Genomic DNA, 20,452 nt, shown 5'->3' on the forward strand with positions numbered 1-20,452 from the left:
ACTGGGCTCCTGAGGACCTCTGGGCGTTCCTATTTTCTCATTTTGCAGATGAATAAACAGTCATGGGAGGTTATGCAACGCTCCAAGGTCACATGACCAGCAAGTATACAGCTAGAATTTAAACTTAGGCAACCAGACACCAGCTTATATTCTGCCTCCCAGCAGCTCTACGGTTATTTGAGCCCAAGAGCAAAATAACCATGGGAACTAATTCAAGCAAAGCCTACAGTTTCTAGCTTTCTCTTAAGTGTTCGGACCGAGAAGGGAATTAGCTCAGAATCAGGAAAGCAGGCAGTGGTCAGATCTCCTTGCCAGTGCTAGACTCAATGACTACCTCTGGGGTCCTGGCGCATACTCCAAGCTCAAAGAAGGTCTACAAGGGAGATGGTTTACCCAGACACAGAGTGATCCTCAAGATTAACTAGAGTCTAACCTGTCTGTGCCAGCCCTGCTTCCCCAATAACAAGACTCGGCAAAGATCTTCCCTGGCACCCTCTGAGACAGAAGGATTGTTGAGCCTGCACTAGGGACTGGAGAGAAGGCTGTTCTGGAAACGGAGAAGCTGGGCTCAGAACTTGGGTTTTGACATCATTAGATCTGAGAACAGCCTTCTTGCTTCAGAAAGCCTCACCTCGATGGGGTGAGACACCTGTTTATCATGGTCACAGATTGTGCAGGAGCTATGTGCATCATGGTGCCTGGGCCTCATTCTTGGGCATCTGCGAGGGGATGGCTAGAGATTTGACAGCTGGGGGTTGTAGACAGCTTGGCTCATATATCTCGTGGGTGGTCCTGGGTATTCGGCTGGTTTAGCTACAGATCTGTATGACTTCCCCATGTGGCCTGGGCTTCCTCACAGCATGGAAACCTCTGGGTAGTCAAATTTGTTAACTACTAATTCTGTTTGTTTTCTAGGGTTGCTTAACAAAACATCACAAACTGGGTCACTTGGAATCATAGAACAAGGTGTCTTATAGTCCCTGAGCGGCTGGGATTCTTCTGTCATTGCTTAAAGGAGGCTATTCAGAAAATTCCCAGACAAGCAATGGCACAATGAAAAGGAAAACACTCTCACATACTGAGCCACTAAGATTTGGAGTTTATTTGTTACTGCAGCAGAGCCTATCCTATCCTGACTATTACAATCATTCAGTTCTGGTCTCGATTGAGATATATGATGTTTTCAGCCTTAGCTACCAACATACATTTCAACGGACATTTGTTGAGACCACAGAACTTGCTACTGTCAGTGTCTATGGGACTGAGCGTATCCTCATGTAGCTGCTAGTTTGCACAGCCCGTCTGGCCACTGGTGACTGTGTCTGCTGAGCAGGTGGTGTGGGCTCCACTCCCAGTGTCTACAGGATTATAGGAGATTGACAAGGCTCCATCGTTTGATGTAACTCGCACCCAGGTCTCTTTTCAATTGCTGTCAGGCATCTGTTGAAAATTTTCTCCACCTTTAGGTTTCCCAAATTTTATCTACAGGGTTCCTTCTTTTCCTAAGAACCTGACCCATCTTGGCAGGACAGAGAATAGCAGCCATCTCTTCTCCTGAGCCTCGGTAGGCTGGGTCTGTCCACATGGTACACTGTCCTCCTCCCACCCTGTCTATTTTTGGGGTTTTTTGAGACAGGGGTTTTTCTGTGTAGCCCTTGCTGTCACAGATCACGCTGGCCTCATACTCACAGAGATTCACCTGCTTCTGCCTTCCGAGTACTGGGACTAAAGGCGTGCACCACCATCGCCCAGTTCCTCTTCTAGTTTCTTTGGAAAATAAACTTCATGCTCCAACTTACTTAGTTTCTCTCTGAAATCCAGTAAATCTTTTTTTTCTTTTCTCTCTCAAAAAGTAACATTAATTTTTTTAAAGAAAAATCCAGGGTTCCTAAGATTATTTTTCTCTTCTATGTTTTAGAAAACAATTTTGAAAATCCCAAGTCAAAAGTTGGAGTCATGGGTCTGTGTTTGTATTTTACATCTCATTTGCAAGGAGAGGGGACTTTTGGAAGAATCGGAGCAATAAGGAAAGTTTACAAGGGGTAGATGGAGAATCTTCAACATTTCTTCCTGAGTATGGTTATACATGAAGTTGGGAAACACTTGATCATGCTGAGGACAAGTGTCTCACCTCACTCCCTACCCACAAACCCTTACGTAGAGGGAGAAAGGGCCTAGCTCAGGATCCAGGGCAATGCCTAGGCCTGGTGACTGTGGTCTCTCCCTAGAGCATATATCAACACGGCTAGAAAAGGCAACTTCCAACTGCATGGACCCAGAGCAAGCTGGGGTGAGTTCCGTGAGTGGACCTGGCCTAGCATAGAACCAGAGTGTTTATGAAGGGTCCCTGCTGCATATTCAAAAGGAGGGGTAAACACCAAGAGCATAGATACTGTTCTACCCTGGGCTGCATCCCTGGGCCCAGGAGCAATCTGCAAAATGAGGGAATGAAGAAGCACAAGTAGGCATGTTTTCAGAGAACTCATTGTGAGGCTAAGAAAATCCGTTTCACATCCCGGGAAAGCTGGGGATCAGATGAAGCGCTCGCAGGATTCAGCAAGCAGGGCTGCAGAAAGGGAAGATATCAGTCGGTGGGTGGGACCACCATGACGTCTGAAGTGTCACGCAGCTGAGGTGTGTCAAGAGTGGCCTCTGTGTGGCTTCACTGAAACCCTCCTGTCTTCGAGCTCAGTTTTCTGTAGCTGTTGTGAGAACGGTTCAAGGCAAGACTGGCTTCGTTGGGGAAAATACATTTTGAAGAAAATTAGGACAAGGAGAGAGACTGAAGGGTGTGCTCAAATCACACGAGATTGTTGCCCCAGAAAGGGGATTGAGAATTTCCCAATGGAGAAAAAACGAGACTCTGGTGGAGATTCAAGGCCCTTGTCAGAGGTGGAAACTAAAGCAGGGCAGGGCAGCAGGCACCTTGGGGAAGAACTTTTGCCAAGTAATGTGCTCTGTATAATGGCCCTTCGCCAGGTGCCACTGAAACCTTGGTGAGCCATAAAAGGCCCCGGGGTAGAGTGGGCTTCCTGCAGCAGCGCTGGAGATTACAGAACTTCTCATTCCTGCTTAGACGAAGCTGAAACGGTCAAACGTGTGGCGGACTTGGCACCGGGAACCTGTCAAGCACACTGAAAAGCTGTTGAATCCGAAGGCGCACTGGGTGGGAGGAGAGCTGGAGCAGGGGCACTTACTTAATCAGAGTCTAGATAAACGGGATTTTGTTTTGCATTCTAATCCTAGGCTGAATCAGCACAATCCTTTCACTTTACACAAGTGCGGGCGCACACCTCATCTAAAAAACGCTACCGAGTTACAAAATGCAAATCAAAGTTTATAGTACTGACTGCACAATAAAAAGCAGAAAGAGGCAGAGACTAAATGCCAAGGTTAACCTGCAACATCACCCTGGGTGGCAGATGATAGTGGGGGTGGGGGTAGGTTCCACGAGGACCCTGTAGAACTGTCTCACCAATTTCAGAGAGAGACGGAGATGTGGGGATAGGGAAAGACAACCCTTTATGGGGCAGAGGAACCCTTCAAAAGGGTTTAACCCTAGAAGCTGAAGAGAGACTCAGTAGGGGACGTAGTCAGGTCTAACAGCACAGCAGCTTGGTCCGCTTTCTGCAGATGTGGCACAGCAGCCGCAAGGGCACGGCCAGGTTGCCTGACAGGTCCTAGGTCATCTGTGGAAAACGGCGTGCTGCCCACGCTGCCGTATGGAGGCTTGCTTGTCCCAGCTGGCTCTGCTACCAGCCAGACTCGGGAAGGGGTGAACTTTCTAGCCAGAAAACTACAGGGCACATTCCTGAGTCAACAGTACCTCTGCAGCCAGACTCCTCCTGCAGAGGAAATATCTCCACTGCTCTCTTCAAAGTCTGCCCCAGGAAGGGATCCTTCCCACCAGATCCTCCTCATTTTGGCTAGAGAAAGGACAAAACTGAGCCTGGGGAACATAAGTTACAGAGGTAAGCATCAATGTCCCTGCTTGTGGGGAGGAGCTGGAACTGGAGGGGCTCTTGCACTGCAGGGAGATCGGGAGATGGAGATCTCTTATGCATGGGGGTGCGGGCGCATTGGGGAACGAGACCTCCTTATCATATGTGTGGGTGACCTGCGCCACATGGGAAGCAGTAGAAGCGGTCTCCTGGGTGGACTGAATCACCAAGGGAGTGTTGGAGGTGGGGGGGGGAGTGATGGAGGGGAGTGGTGGAGATGGTGGTTGGGGGGGGCAACAAAGCAGTAACCATGTTCCCTTGACCATCAGTTGCCCTCCATCCATGTGTTTCGGGTGACTTCTCCACTTCATCTGGGTTCTCAAATTCTACAAATGCACAGCCTTTGGAGAGATGTGCATACATCTTTTCTACAGACATGCCAATCATTTTTATCTTCCCGAAAGCATTTTCATGGTATGAGCCTTGATCACATTCCTGGCGAGCCTCCCAGGGCGCACTTTGGTGGGTTCAGGCGAAGGGCCCTGCCCTTTCCTCGCCTTTTCTCTCTTTCAGGTGGTTTAGATTTGGAGCCTGAACGCCGCCTGTTGTCAGGCCTTGTTGAGAAGAGCCAAGGGAGCCCGAGGAACAGCTAGATCTGCAGCTTCGGGATGTGCTGGAGCACTGTTGGAGCCTGTGCTGGTGCTGGAACCCAGCTGGAGGCTGAGCTGAGTGGAGACATCTTCCCGAGCCGTCCCGAGGCTTCTACCTCCCCTGGCTGTCTCAGACCTGAAGGGCTGGCTGTGCAATCAGGGTGGGACTGACCGCTAGTTCTCCAGCATAGTATCTAACCTGTTGAGGCAAACTCATGGCATAGGGGCTATAATTCTCCCAGGCTATACCCATAGCAGACATTGCCAATGGATTGCCACAGTCTTTCTCAGAGGCCAGACTCTGAAGTCTTCTCAACCTTGTTCTCCAGGCAGCCACAACCCGTGGAACACTGATTGAGATTAAACCAACCTTCCTTGGCCTTCACCAGAATGTCATGGACAGACCACCCCTGAGCTGGAGATGGCCTGGAGATAGTGCTAGGTTGTTTTGTGTTTTCCTCACAGAAAGTTTGAAAAGGTTTGACATTTTAAATTTGGGAATGTTAAATAAACATCCAGATGGCCAAATTCTCCCGAAATATTGGGGTGTCTGATGTACTGAGGTCACGATTGTGTTCTATGTAGCCCTTGCAGGCAGTTGAGGCTGGTTCCCATAGCTGCCTCTCTGCCTGAGCCAGCTAACATAGCAGGAGCTCCCTGAAGTCTGCCTGAGTTAGGACCCCACTTCTGCCACCTATGTGTCATGTGGCTTTGAAAACACCCTGTGTGTCTTTCCCTGGCCTTAAGCTTGCTCCTCTGTACACATGGATAGAATAGAACTTATTTCCTGAGCAGATGCAAAGATTAAATTAGTTAGAACAGTGCCCCACACAGGAATCATCTAAGTCAGTCCAACTAGCAGTGGTTGTTCCCATAAACATTCAAGACACTCTCTAGAATGACACTGTAAAAGCTGCCTCACAGGTAAGAGAACGAGACACAGAAGGGGTAGGCAGTGTCTCCAAGGATCCAGACAGGCCCAGACACTGCATAACCCTTGCCGGGTGAGAATCTACATGCCTCACCCAAAACTTCAAAGTGGACCAGAGATGAGCATCTCCAATCTCCTATATGTTGATGAAGGCACAGATTTGATCTCTAGGGAAGGAAAGAAAATTCTTGTATGGACTTAACTGTTTCAAGAATTTAAAAGATGGAGCTAATTAGAGTAGGCACGCTTGCCTGACGTGCGTACTTGAAGCTACAGTTGCAGGGGCCAAGGCCTCTCTAATAATAATCAATCTTTCTCTCTCCTCCCTCCCCCATATTCTCAGGGATTCTAGGCTGGCCTCAAATTCAGGATGTAGCCAAGGATGCTCTTGGACTTCTGATCCTTTTGTCCACCTCCCAAGTGCCAAGATCACAGATGCATACAGCACACTGATATATACAGTCTTCAAGATCAAACCCTGTGTCCCACACATGCTAGAAATCACTCTACGGACCAAGGCAACCCATATGCCTCTAATGCCATACTTTAAAGGGAGTAAACTTTTAAAGACATATATAAGTTACTTGTTGTGGTGGTCAAATGACTGACAAGAAGACCCTGAGAGGAAGGCTCCATTTTGCTGACAGTTTAAGAAGGGACACATTTGCTGGACGGTGGTGGCGCATGCCTTTAATCCCAGCACTCGGAGGCAGAGGCATGGAAGAGAGCATGGACTCCAGGAGAGAAGGACTTGGTGAAGGAGGATTTTGTTCTTGCCATTTTGTCCTTTCTTCTTTGAGGGAGAAAAAAAAAAAAGAGGGGCCAGCAGAAGTGTCACAGGGTCCAGGAGCATGTTCGTGTCTGAGATTTCTGGGAGGATGTGAGTGAAGAAAAATCCATCTCTGACTTAATTTTTGTCTGTTGAATTATGTGTAATCAGTACTCCTAGCCTGAGCCATGTGAGCTTCTGGCCTCCACAATATCGCTGAAGTCTGAAGGGAAGTAGAGAGACGCTCAAGAAGGAAGGACAGCAAGAACGGACACGATATGAGGACTCACACTAGCCCTACCCGGCCCTGCCGTCCAAAAGCCCCAGTTGGTCAAGGGCAGAGGAGTGTTGGGAACACAGATGTGAAGCCCATAGATGCTCTGAGCTCTCAAATCCCTGGCACAGTACCCAGGTGCTGCAGGGGCTAGTTTCCTCAGATTGGCAGCTGACACCCAGTCCAAGCCCCCCCCCCCCAGGGGCTGACTACGTGACTGAACTGCTCTGAGGTCACCTAGGCAACCACAGACTCACCCTCATCTTCTGTCCCCTGTTCCTGGTGACTGGAGGAGTGTGTAATGTCCAAATATTTTTCCGGGAGCAGGAAAAAGTGGGTAAGTTGGGTAAAGGAGAGGGGGGCAGAGGGAGCGGACATCGGGAAGCAGTCTGGAGGTGAATGGCTCTCCAAGGCCCTGGGCGGGCCTGTCAGCAGTGACTACATATGCGTGTGGCTCCATGCCCAGGGAAGAAATCCGAAGGAGTTTCCTCCAGAGTTGTGACTACCCCTTCTGGGCCCCACCCAGATCTGAAGCAAACAGCTCCAGGAGCCAAGGAAATCTTGCTGGCATTGACTTCCACAGGAGAATGGGACGAGACAAAATCTCTTAGGCCTAGGTATTGGTAGTGAGTATAAAACTCCTAAGACTCGGATGTGCAGAAAATGTAACCTTCCTTAATTTCTACTAAACTTCGCTTGCTAAAGAATCCTGCTTTGACTTGCCAGACTAGGAGAGCAGGTCACACTGTAGCTATAAGTTTGAAGGCTGTGGGCAAAAGCAGAGTCTTTGAAGAAATGGTGTCTCTCCATAGAGACATAGAGCAGTGCCCAGGTACCCATCTGAGAAAGGGGCTGGATACTCCATAGGCCATCACACACTGGCCTTCTTTGGATGGTAGGGTACAAGTTAAGCACCTTCCATTCTGGATTTCCAACCTATTGAGGTGCCTATCCGCCGCCCCCAGTGGTAGAGGTACATAAGCTAGGTACTCTAACTCTTTCATCTTAACCCCCTGTGGGCCCCAGAATCCACACGCCACCAATGTCTCACTGTGTAACCACATGGTAGACAGGAGGTAAGGCAGCCCACAGGGCCTGTGTTAGCATGTGGGCTTAACCCTCATGGCCCAGTCACCTCCTGTTCTGTTGAAGATTTTGCCAACTTCATGTAAGTTAGAGTCATGTGGAAAGGAGTTGAAAAAAAATGCCTTCATCAGACCGTTATAGGGACATTTTCTTGATAATTATTCGTATGGAATGGCTCAGCCTACAAGGGGGTATATGCCAAACCTAAGGGTGTGGCCCTTGGGTGGTTTAAGAAAGATAGCTGAGCAAAGTATGAGAAGTAGGCTAGTAAGTAGCATTCTTCCATGACCTTGGCATCCTTGGCATCAGTTCCTGCCTCCAGGTTTCTGCCTGTGGTCCTGCCCTGACTTCCTCCAGTGATGGAGTGTTACCGGGACATGCAAGCCAAATAGCCCCTTTTCTCCCCAAGTCATTTTGATCATGGTGTTTATCAAAGCAAGAGAAAGAGAAACTGAGACACTTCCTGAAGTTTAGATTAAATACCTTCACCATAGTCGCTGGGATCTCAACATATGAATTAAGGCGTAGGATACAAACACCGGCTTTTATCTGCGGGCAATACCTTTTATAATACCAGAATTGAAGGTTTAGTGCTGAACTCAGTTCTGGGATTAGTGCACTTAAGCTACGAAGTGGGCCTTTCTGGTAGAGGCAATTCATGGAGGGCTTTCTAAGCTACCCCAGAACACCAAGAAAGAGGTTGACTGTGTGAGAACGTGGAGAGGAGAAGTACAGAGACAGGAGGATAGTCCCCACTGTGCTGAATCTGCACGAATTTTAGCCGGAGACTGTTCATGAGTCAGGGAGCGGGACAGGAGAGCAGAAATGAAAGTGGGTGGAGCCTCAAAGAGCCTGAGAGTGAGGCAGGGCCATCATGAGTGCCCACTGTCAGCTGCCAGTTCCCATAAGCAACCATGGACATGCCTTCACCATCTTTAAGGAAGAAGAGCATGCCTTCTGGGTCTCTCTGCCTGTCTTCCCAGCCTCCTCTCTCATCAACCCACTTTGTTTCCATCCTACCTCTGGTATCACTGCATGGTTCTCCTGTGACACCTGATACTGGCCCCAGAGGGAGGGGTAGCCCAAGGCCAGCAGTTCTTGAGATAGAGGCTGGCCAAAGCAACCTGTCAACATGAGTGAACCTAGGCAGGGTCAGGCTGTATTCCAGGCTTTAACCCCACAGACAGGTTTGGGGTTGGGACTAAACAGACAGAGGGTCAGAGGAGGGATGGGTTAGGATGCTGTCAGCCTAGGAATGATCCCCCACCACAGCATCCACTTTACTATGTCGGACCACAGATGTAGTCACCACAGGCCTCCCTGCCCATAGACCATGAAGAATTAGCTTCCCCGGATCAATGAAACTGCCCTGGACTCATGGCTGGGCCTGGGAGACAGCACCTCTATTCCCAGTATGCCTCATCCTATATGTGGCCTATATTCTTCTATAAAAAAATAACTTCCCTCTTCCCCAGGGGTCCTTTGTCTACCAAGAAGCTGTTGCTGCTGCCCCTATGAGGACATACATCATGGCACCTCCTGGCATCACTTTTCATGTATACAAATGATGTTTTACCATATTCACCTCCTATTCCTCCCCACTAATTCTTTCCAGGTCCACCCCCATTTTCTCACCCCCATTCCAACTTTCATCCTCATTATTAAAATACAATTTAATTAATTTTTTTATAATCTATTGGGCCCTATATAAGCAGGAGTGCGAGGCCATCCCCTGAGATGTGATTGATCTATCAGGGCTACTTGCTTAAAGAAAACTATCTCTCCTCCAATAGCCATCAATAATCAATAACTCTTCAGCCAGAGGTGGGGGCTCATGAGCCCCTCCCCCTTCGTGGTATTATTTCCTAATGAACCTCTGCCCTGCTCATTCTTTTACTATTAGCCCGTGTGGGCTAATATACTGTGTGTATCCGAGAAAATGTGTCAACTTATAGGACTGGTTCTGGGGACCCTTTCTACCAGTCATCAGCCTGACCTCTGACCCCAGTTGTCAGGGCTTCACCCACTGGCTTTTTTAGAGCTGACGTCTCTCAGGAGTGAGCCTCCCTGATGCCGTTAACAGCTGGAAGCAGCCCAGAGAAGAAGTGATCTTCAAGGACCTGGGTTGGACTCCAGGACAGCCTTTGATGCCCTTAGGGGATAACCCGAGCACAGAGCTGAATAGATTGGGCAAGGATGCTATCTGCTTCCCAAATGAGGTTAAGAAGAGCAATCTGGAGGAAGGACAGGAAGGCCCCAACCTCACTGAGGTCATCTGCAGAACTGGAGGCTTGGGTTTATAGACTTCCAGCTTTGCTGACCGGGGCCCGCTCCTTGTCTGGTCAGTGTGGTGTTAGGAAGTATTTGGGGAGTATGACTTTTGGGAAGCTTCCAATACAGCAAGCAAGGGTTCAAAACCATTGTGATTTAGAAACTGATGTTGGATGTATTGTCCTGGCTGCAGGGTGTATGCATAGGCCCTGGTATCTCCTAGGAGACCACTTACACAAAGGGACTTCCCATACAGACGTCAGGCTGGAGCAGGGAGCCCAGCAGCCCCCTGGCTTTGGCAAAAGAAACTTAGAAGAGAGTGACACACCTCAAAAAATGTGCTAAGCCTGGAGTAGAGTGTCCTTTGGGTTGGGTGAACTCTTAGTCAAGTGAAGGCAAGGGTGATTGCTAAACAAGAGGTGAGAAACCAAGAGGTCACTGGAAAGAGGAAGATGGACTGGAGAGAGAGAGAGGGAGAGAGAGAGAGAGAGCTGCATTTGTAACTGAGACAAGAGAGGGAACTGCATTATTTATGAAATGGCCAAGCACAGAGCTAACAAGGAAGGAGGAGGCCCTTAGAGGGGAAAGTGGTTTCAAAACATCCATATTTTGCTGAGAAACACACACACACACACACACACACACACACACACACACACACACACACACTATGATTTAGAGTGTGCTGAGGTTTAGAAGCGGAGATGACTCTAGAGCAGTTAGAGATCATGGCAGGGAAGACAAGGGTGTGCAAGGGGCGGGCAGAGGGATGGAGCAGAGGGTTGAGGCCTTCCTGAAGGCTGTGATGGAGATGCCCACTACAAGAAATTAAGCCAAACCTCTAACTTTTAAAAAAGATTAGCATAATTTATTTACAATAAAATGCACAGATCAGCAGCGTTTCGTTGGATGGGGTGGGCCAATTGCATGTGCTTGTGTAACCATCACTGGAAACAAGGTACAGCATATATTAATTCTGGAACATTCCCTCATACACCAACTACTTTTGAACTTCTATCGGCATGGCTTCCTTTTGCTTGTTCTGGATTTACAGAAGTGGGATTGTACAGTCTATGTTTTTTTTTTTGTTGTTGTTGTTGTTGTTGTTTTGTTTTTGCATCTGGCCTCTTTACTCAGCATTGTTTTAGAGACTCCCTCCATGTGGTGGAATGATGAGTCTTGGGAACGCTGAGCAACATTCCACGGGACAGGCAAACCACTTTCAGTTCTTGTTTGAATCCAAGCCTTTGGGTGTGCGTTAGGGTTTCTATTACCGCAATAATAGAACCATGGCCCAAAGCAACATGGGGAAGGAAGGGTTTCTCTCAGCTTGCAGTTGTCAGGTCTCCATCACTGAAGGAAGTCAGAGAAAGCATTCAAGGCAGGAACCTGGAGGCAGGAACAGACGCAGAGACCATGGAGGAAGGCTGCTTACTGGTTTTTTCCATGACTTGCTCAGCCTGCGTTCTCATAGCACTCTGGACCACCCGCTTGCACTACCCACAGTGAGCTGAGCCCTCCTCCGCCAATCCTCAACCATGAGAAGGCCCCACAGGCTTGCCCACAGGCCAGTCTGGAGGGGGCATTTTCTCACTTGAGGTTCCTCTTCTCAAATGACTCGCTTGTATCAAGTTGACAAAGGAAAAACAAAAAAAAAACTAAGCAGGCCAGACTGTTCCCAGTGTCTGAGTATGATGCTTTAAGTACTCTTTTTCTTATTTTTAAATTTTATCTATTATTAGCATGTGTACTTATACCCCCACATGCAAATATGCACACCTGGGGACACCATGGTCTGCATTTGACAGGCAGAAGACAACTTCTGAGATTCAGTTCTCACCTTCCAGCATGGGATTCAGGGACGGAATCCATATCACTGGGTTTGCGTGGCCACTGCTTTTTCTCAGTGATCTATCTTTACAGCCTTTACATTTTTTAAAATTTAATTATTTATTTATGTATTTTTATGCTATGATGCTCTTGTACACACACACACACACACACACACACACACACACACACACACAACTTCTGATCCTTAAGGCTGGTCACTGAGAGACGGAGGGTGGTGTGATGTGGTTTCTGACCCCTGAAAGGAGCTGTTCCGTGACTCTTTACAATGAACCCGCATGTCTTATCCTCCTTGACTTCTCAGCCGTTCCCGCACACTGGTCAGCGTTCGCTGTGATATGTGTGAGCTGTGTTTTATCGCCCCTTTAGATTCCAATTCTCTAATGACTATAGATACCGTGCACAATTTTCATGTGCTTTCTGGCCAGTTTGTGCGTCATCTTTGTGAAATGCCAATGGAGTTCCTTCATCCATTAAAAAAAGAAATTAAGGCTGTTCTTATTTTTGCTGTAACAGTTTTTATATATTGTAGACCCACCAGAGGGAGGTTCTCGCTTATTGATTTAGAGTTTAATTATGTCTAATGGTGAGTTTCACTCGGACATGTTCTTGCATCTAGATAGTGTATTTTGATCATATTGACACTTCGTTCTCTTCTCTTGGGTCCCTCCCATGGATCCCCTCCCAATTAATTCCCAACTAGTTTCCTTTGACTTTCTTGATTTCTTTTGGTGGGGGCAGGGGGTGAAGCGATTTAACTGGGGTTACTTACAGAAGTACCAGTTAAGGGCTTATTTACAGGATTAAGGACACACACCGTGACTACCTGCTGAAGAAAATGCCCCCTCCCAAGGCTTTTGAAAGTAAAATGACAGTCACTGATCCTGCTACCACTGTCCCTGAAGCTGACTCATGGCCACTTTATATCATATCCGCTTGGGTGGTGTACTAGGTTTCAGCTGCGTGGTGACCCAAATGGCTGAAACTCTAAATTGTACTTAATTAAACTCATGAAGTTCTAGTTCTACTGAAATTAAAATAAAAAACTAAACAAATGAACAGATAAAAGAAATGAATGTTATGGCTTCTAAGTAAATTCTCTCTCATTTAAAACCTTTCATCCCCTTGGTGTCATTGCTCGGGCAATCAGGGTTTAATTGAGTTGACCAAGGTGGTAGAGCCCCTTTCAGAGCAGTTTTCCTGCCCCACAGCATGGTCAGGAAGTGGGTTCCACTCCAGCAGAACAAACCCCCACTCCAGGCTTCCCCATTGTCCCGGAGTTTCCACTAAGCATGGGTGGGCGGTATCCAGAGATCACCCTGTGGGGTCCCATGATGGTCTCTTACATCCCAGGGTAACCCTGTCTCCTACTAGCCCCCCTCAGTCTTCTCCCTCAGCCATCTTAGCACCAGCCCCCCACCAGCTCTCTACCACCTGCCCACACAGGAAACTGTAAATCTCACTGGAGCCCCACACCCACCCCACCCAGGGGAATGGGCCCCCTGTATCTCAGATTTACTCTCTAGCTAAATGTGCCATACCACTATTTCTTGAAATCACTCGACCTGCAGGTGGATGCCTTGGCAAGGTGAGAACTTGCGTGGACTTCTAAACGGGAACTGAAGACACTTTCAGGTCCTTCCTCGGCATCTGAAATGTCCAGACCTAGAATGTTCGCACACTCTCTCTGCCCACTTTGTAGAGTATCTTTCTCTCACAATCTCCTCCATCGAGAATGTCTCTTCTCTCTTACCCATCCCCCACGCCAGCACAAGGAAGGCTGGTCCTCTCCTACGGAGTTTACTATGCTGGGCTGTGCACCCTTTCCTAGACGGTGGTGTGAAGCAACAGCTCCATGCCCACCCTTCAAGATTTTCAGATTTGAGGGAAATCTACTTTAAGGCCAGAATCACTTTAGGGCCGATACCTCGTGCTTAAAGGCTTGCTTTCAGTTCTGCTCTCCACGGGCTTGTTCCATCAGCAACAGAATATTCTAATGGCTTCAGCGCCTCCTTCACTCCAGCCATTCCTCACAGATGGTGGCAATGGAGAGGGGGGTGAATGGGACAAAACAACGAGGAAGGGGGGGGTGAAAAGGAGAAAGGTCATTAATACAACTCAAGGTGTTAATCCCCAGGTAAGAACTTACTCCCCTCTGAAAAATTATATTCTTCTTTCCTTAGACATCTTAAAATTTTTATATGCATGGTTTGTTTGCTTGTTTTAGATATTTATTTTATCTGTATATGAGCATTTTGCCTGCATGTTTGTATGTGCATCAGAGAGTTCAAGATCTCCACAGGGATCTCCACATGGATGCTGGAAAACAAAATCTAGTCCTCAGGAAGGACAATAAGGCTCTTGCCCACTGAGCCATCTCTCCAGCCCCTTCCCTTTGAAATCTTGATGGAAGCTAATAAGCCCTCTAAATGAGGAGATAACTGGCATGGAACTGTCAGGGTGGGGTGAGCTGCCCACTGGGAGCTGCAACCACACAAGGACGGACACCTAAAGTAATAGAGATCGTGGGGCTTCCTGGCTTTGAGACTGACTTCTCAGGGAATATCTCAAATTCCCTACCTCTGGCTTTTGACCAGAAAAGGAGTGTCTGTGCTCCGAGTCACAGTACAGAAAGCAACAAATGCATACAGGGCAGATGTGATCCTGGCTATTGTGGAATCCAAAGCTGTCGTGAAAACAAGAGGTTAAACGGGACCGTTTGTTCATGCTTGTCCAAAAGAGATGCTTCTGAAATAACACAGAGCCAAAGGGCCCAGGAAAAGGATGGACAGGATGTGTGGAATGGGCATAGGGGTGGGGCTGGATTTCAGGTCCAGCCTGGTAGCCCCAGAATGCTAATCTTTTGGGGATACTCTTAATAGGTGCTCAACAACCTTTAAACCTGAACGTGCAAAGACAGAGTCTGAAGTAGCAAAGGCAGATGGAAATGTATTGATTCCTCCACTTTGTTTTGTTTTTTTTTCTTCTCACCTTGTTTTAATTAAATGCAGCATTTTTTTTCCTCCCAGGAAATAAGTGAATTTCCAAGAATAAGAATCTTGATTTTTCCATATGACCAATGGGCACACATCACTTTTCAAGGCCAGTTTGTGGAGACTTTCCTTGACAGTGAGTTCAGAGATTTAACCACACATGGCCCTGGATGGTCTCCTAGAGCCCCCGTCAATCCAGGGTGGTACAGTCAATGTTTGCAGAGCAGCAAGAGAACACAGATGTGCTGTAAGTTCAGACAGCTGAAATTGTATATTGGGGGCCCGTGAGTATTGTGGTGAGGGCTGGGCCTAGAGAGTGCATGCTAAACAAGTGCTCTCCCATTAACTACCCCAGCCCCACCCCTGGGATGCTGAGTTGAAAGGGAGATGTTTTCTAACCTCTTATCTTCACCCCTCCCAACCTAGCCCATATCAAATCTCGGGCCATCCCAAGAGGTAAAGAGGGCATACATTTTGCTGAGTCATTCAAGGGAGTAACTCACTGAAAAAAAATTTCCCCATTAAACCAAATTAAGCTTCAACCCCCTCCTCCCCCATCCACATTACATCACTAATAACTCTTTTCCAATATACTGGATAAAAGTGGAATCACTGCCTGATTTTTTTTCTCCCCTTCTTTCTAGATGTCACATTTAGGTAGGATGCCTTCTGGGCTGAGAGGAACGGGTGTAACTGTGACAGAGATCTTCAGTGTTGGGAGCAGTGAGACCCCAGATCCTGAATTTCTTGTAATCCCTTGATCTGAGTGCCTACAGATGCTCTTAGCATGAGACCTTCAGGAGTTCCTGATGGCAGGAGAGTGGTTTCTGGTGAGTTTGGCTGGAGCATGGCTATCTCTGTATAATCTGCCCCTGAACACAATAAAGGGGGCATTCTTGGGGAATTCAAGGATGACCCGCGTCGCTGTCTCTCTGCCTGTGTGTGTCTGTGTCTTTTAACCTCCAGCCCCTTGCCCGAAGCTCGTGAACTGGGTGCTCATTGGCTCTCAGACACTGGTGCCCACAGCCCTGCACCTTTGTCTGTGGTCTGCCTGGTAGCCAGGTCAAAGCAGGTGCCACTGTGTCCTCTTACTTCATTATCAAGGCTTCCCAGCACATCTGTGTTCCCTTGGTGCTATGCAAACCTTGGCTGTGCCACCCTGAGTTGATAGAGATTTCAGGAGACCACCCAGGACCATCTGCTGAAGTTCCTGCCAGCGTGGCTACTTCCAGTATGGCTCTAGGGTATGTGTGGGCTTCTCCAAGAGGCTTGCACCTTTGTGGCCAGCTTTATCCTTTAACTTCGCTTATTTATTAAAGAAGCCAAAACATTGGGTTATCAATGACCATCATAATTACTGTGTAGTTTTTCTAGCCCCTCAGGCATTCGGATGGATTCCTCCCCCTATCCTTGTATAGAGGAAGCTTGGAGATCCACAAAGAAAACAGAATGAAGAGAAGGGACTGTGATGGGCTTTGAGGCAGGGGGGAGACAGGTGTTGCTTGTAACGGTTCTGAAAAGCAAGCAAGAGACACCAATTTGGGCTTAATTATAGCAAAGGAAATCTTTCAAGAGGACACTAGGCAGCCGAGAGAACCATATGGAGGTCAACAGCACAAGCAAGGAATCCAAGTACAGCACAGACCTGGCCTAACTGGTACTTCAGTACATCTACTCAACATTCTCGCTTCTTCTGTCTCCAGAGCTGGGCCCAGTGGCTGCACTGTCCCTGCCACCACTACCGTCCATTTCCTTCCGAGCCGGTTGCTAAAGTTTGAGCCCGGATGCAAGGCATTCTGGGAGAAGAAAGTGTTGCTGGACATACTACATCTTGGATGGCTGCTTTGACTCCACGCTAAGACTGCCACATATAGACACTTGCACCAGCACAGGCTCCGGCACCAGCACCGGCACCAGCACCACTGAGAGTGGTGGCGGCAGCATGGTGATTCTCCAAGCAAAGAACAGGGTTCAAATGTTGAGAAATCAAGTAATCGCAAGGGTTCTCTTTTCCCATAAGACACTTGGGATGAGGTTGCCAAGGTGCTTCTCTGGGATGCTCCACTCAAAGTGACAAGTGGGACCTGATGCAATCGCAGTGATTCAGGGACAAGGAGGAAGAACATAGGCATGACCAGGGTCAAAGGCAGCACAAAGAAAGAGCCTATTGAGGCAGCCGGGGTAAGTCTGAGGAGTCCTGCCTCCAGCACTGTGACCAGTGAGTCCTCCTGCCTAACAACGGAGCTGCTGAGTGACAGCTGCTCTTCCCACCCTGCCTCCCATTTCCCCAGATGCAAAGCGACACAGACTAGATTCTGCCACACTCAGTTCACACCCAGAGGCAGCAAGAAGGAGCTCAACTCTCAGATGTGACTGTCAGTGCCAGGCAAGCTGCCATCCGTTGCACCAGGAAAGACAGGTAGGGAAAGCAAGGTCTGGCGAAGGGAAGAGCCCCGGGTGGACGATGAAGGCAGCCAGCGCCCTGTTAGTTCCCATCGAGACCTTTTAGCCTCTTTTGCACCTAAAAGTCATGTCCCCCAGGGAAGCAATCAGTACTGTGTGTGTGCTGGGGGTGGGGGTGCCAGCCAGCAGATGTCAAAGTAGACACAGACAGGAAGAGAAGCGAGTATTTCCACACACCGCACTTACGATTTCCTGTCATTGGGGTTGCTCCGGTCAGCCTGGCTGGGTGGCTCTTCCTGCCCTTTCCTGAATCTTCAACCCTTCTGTGTCTCCTGTTACCCTGTTCATGGATGCCTCAGACTTCCTTGGATTAGAAACAAACAGCCACAACAATTTGGGTGATTGTTAGGAGCTATTCAAAGAGGTGCCCATTGCATTTAACACACAAACAGGGTCAAAGCGAAAGCCAGGTAAATGTCCAGGATAGTCATCTGGAAATGGCATCCCACCATGGAACACAAATGTCATGTGCCCCAGGCCCTGACACAGGCAAATCACCTCACAGCATTCACTCCCTGGAACTCCAAACTCCCCACACTCAGTGGCCAGCTACTGCCTCAGACACTACCCATGGCACTTGGAAAGGGCAAACCATTCAGGAGACCAGAGAGTCACAAGTCAATGGGAACCACAGGGGCGGTATCATCGACCTAATCTCTTTGTCCTGAAGAGCAACTCAGATTAAAATGCATCATTTCTGAAGCCCCGAGAAGGGCCTGCTCTGTGAATTCTTTCAAAGGTCACCTTAATAATCCAAACCAGCCACATAACCAAGAAAGTATTTTAGCCTGGGATGGTTACAAACACCCCCAGGCAGGTGTTGGTGGCTTGGGGGTAAGGCACACAGTTTTAGTGCCTTAGTTTTGGCAGAGGCCACTTGTTTGTTCCCGGCCGCTTAGACCAGAAATAATCACACAGAAACTATATTATTTCCAATATTGTTTGGCCAATAGCTTAAGTGTATTGCTAGCTAGCTCTTATATCCTAAACTAACCATCTCCATTAATCTGTGCATCACCACAAGGTTGTGGCCTATGGGCAAAGTTTCTGTGAGCTCCAGCAGAGGCTATGACTCTGACTCTGCCTTCTCTCTCTCTCTCTCTCTATATATATATATGTGTGTGTGTGTGTGTGTGTGTGTGTGTGTGTGTGTGTGTGTGTATGTGTGTGTGTATCAGAAATATATGGCTACTATTGATTTCTCCACATGTGCACCTACATATTACTACTCTGGAACCTAACTAGAAGAGAAAATGCATTTATACAAATCTATCTGCATTTGTGAAAACACTGGATTCTCTCTACTTCCCTGGTAATGAATTTAATAGCAACATCCCATTTTTGAAGCATTGCAATAGCAATCATATGGACTATCTACTATATACTATCCAGAATGAGATTGACAAATTCTGGAATTTGGAATGCTGAGGACCACTTCCATTTGACTCTGCCTGAAGGAAGGAAAATAAAGTGGAATCAGTATTGATCTGTTCTCAGGTTTTACGATTTTTCAGTAAATGTTAACTAGTGTCAGATTGGTGTCATTTCATTATTTCATCACTAATAATGAAAACATTGCACACTAGAACATAATTACGCTGCACGGAATGCTGTGTGCTGCCAATAGGACCAGATAATGGGGATTCGTAGGCCTGTAGAAACGTTTGCAGAGCCCAACAGTGAAGCCTTGATCAAGGCTATCTCTAGGCTCTCACACCTACACAACAGCTGGCAGGTAGACCGAGCTGTCCATTTGGAGGAAGACCACAGCATTCCCGTTCCTTTCAGACATGACTGAGACCCATGGCAAGAAGATGAATGAGATTCTGTACATCATTGTTGAAAAGAAATGGAAGCTAGTGGGAGATCGTTCTCCTCTTGTATGAGCCCTGTGTGGGTAGCTCAGCTTTTAGCACACAGTTACAGTGCTGCTTGTCCTGGATGTCATCCTCTCTAGTGCCTCAGTCTGACAGAGGAACATCTGCCTTGCGTGGTCAGGTGGCCCGATGAATGCGCACACTGAAACCCTCTTAGACCTCACGAGAACTAGCAGATGAATTACTAGTGCTGTCATGACTTTTATTGGCCCCAGCTATTCTATATTACTGAGGACAGGAATGCAAGAAAGTGGGCCATCCCCTATCCAGAATGGAGGAGAATTTTGATGATGTTCCTTGTGGACACATCACCCCACTGCTTTGATCTGGCTCTGATTCTGATGGATTAGGTTTTATGGGGCATGACTGGGGGCTTCAGTGATAGGTATTTCTCTCTGTATTCAATTAAGAGCAACTAGGCAGCCCTTTACCCAGTTGATTCTAATGCCCTGATTTCCAAACCAGCCAGCTAGAACCAAGTACCACACAGATGGAAAGGATGTGTATAGTTTGGAGAAGCATCTCTCACAGACAGCAGATGGGTTAAGAAATTAGATGGTGCTGAGGAAGGTGGGTGATATGGTTTTAGGTTGCAGGGTTGACCAGGAGACTCTGTGGACACACTTCTTGGTTCTAAGGAATCCTGTCAACAGGAGAGCCTACATCTGGAGCTGATAGTGGCAACAGCAGCAATGAAGTCCATGATAGCTCATGTGTCTTGAATTCACCATCCTGAAGCCTGCTTGAGTTTTGAGGTATTTATGTTAGCCTGGCCATGAACTCATTGTGTAACTCAGGCAGCCCTGAAGTTTGATTCTCCTGCCTCAACTTCCAGGATTATTGGGATCGCAGGTGTGTACCACCAGGCCTGTCAAGGTAGCAAATTTTAAACATATTTAGCCTCTGAACTGATGTGTTTTCTGTAGCATCTGCTCTGGAGTGTCTTAGAGTAAACTGAATGACTTAGTTTTAATCTTAGCAGCCACCTTCTAGAAAACCTACTGTGATCAAGAAGTCATACCTAGTCACATAATCCGATGTATAGGAACTTGAGAACTTCCATGGCAGAATTTTCTTTGGCTTCTACCATGCTGCCATTATACTGTGTTGGAAGTGATTCTATACTAAATTATATTTTTTGCATGTTTTCTCCTACAATGACAAACAAAAAGGAAGGAGAACTCAGGAAGCTTCCAGGTTTCAGAGTTTGCTATTGCTTAACAAGTTTATCAATCTTGACTTTCCAAAAATGAAATATGTTTATTCCTAGTGCCCTTCTACCCTCTCCTTCGTCTGGAAGTGATATATTCTTGCTTTCTCTAGACACTACACATGTTCTTCCCTCT

General features: G+C 47.6%; 1 pseudogene; it reads right to left on the reverse strand.

The window, feature by feature from the left end:
• Nucleotides 1–4,056: 4,056 nt before the first annotated feature.
• LOC113457342 lies at nucleotides 4,057–16,710 on the reverse strand (annotated as a pseudogene).
• Nucleotides 16,711–20,452: the final 3,742 nt, after the last annotated feature.

Source organism: Microtus ochrogaster, chromosome 22 (assembly GCF_000317375.1).
Source record: "Microtus ochrogaster isolate Prairie Vole_2 chromosome 22, MicOch1.0, whole genome shotgun sequence".
Classification (NCBI taxonomy): domain Eukaryota; kingdom Metazoa; phylum Chordata; class Mammalia; order Rodentia; family Cricetidae; genus Microtus; species Microtus ochrogaster.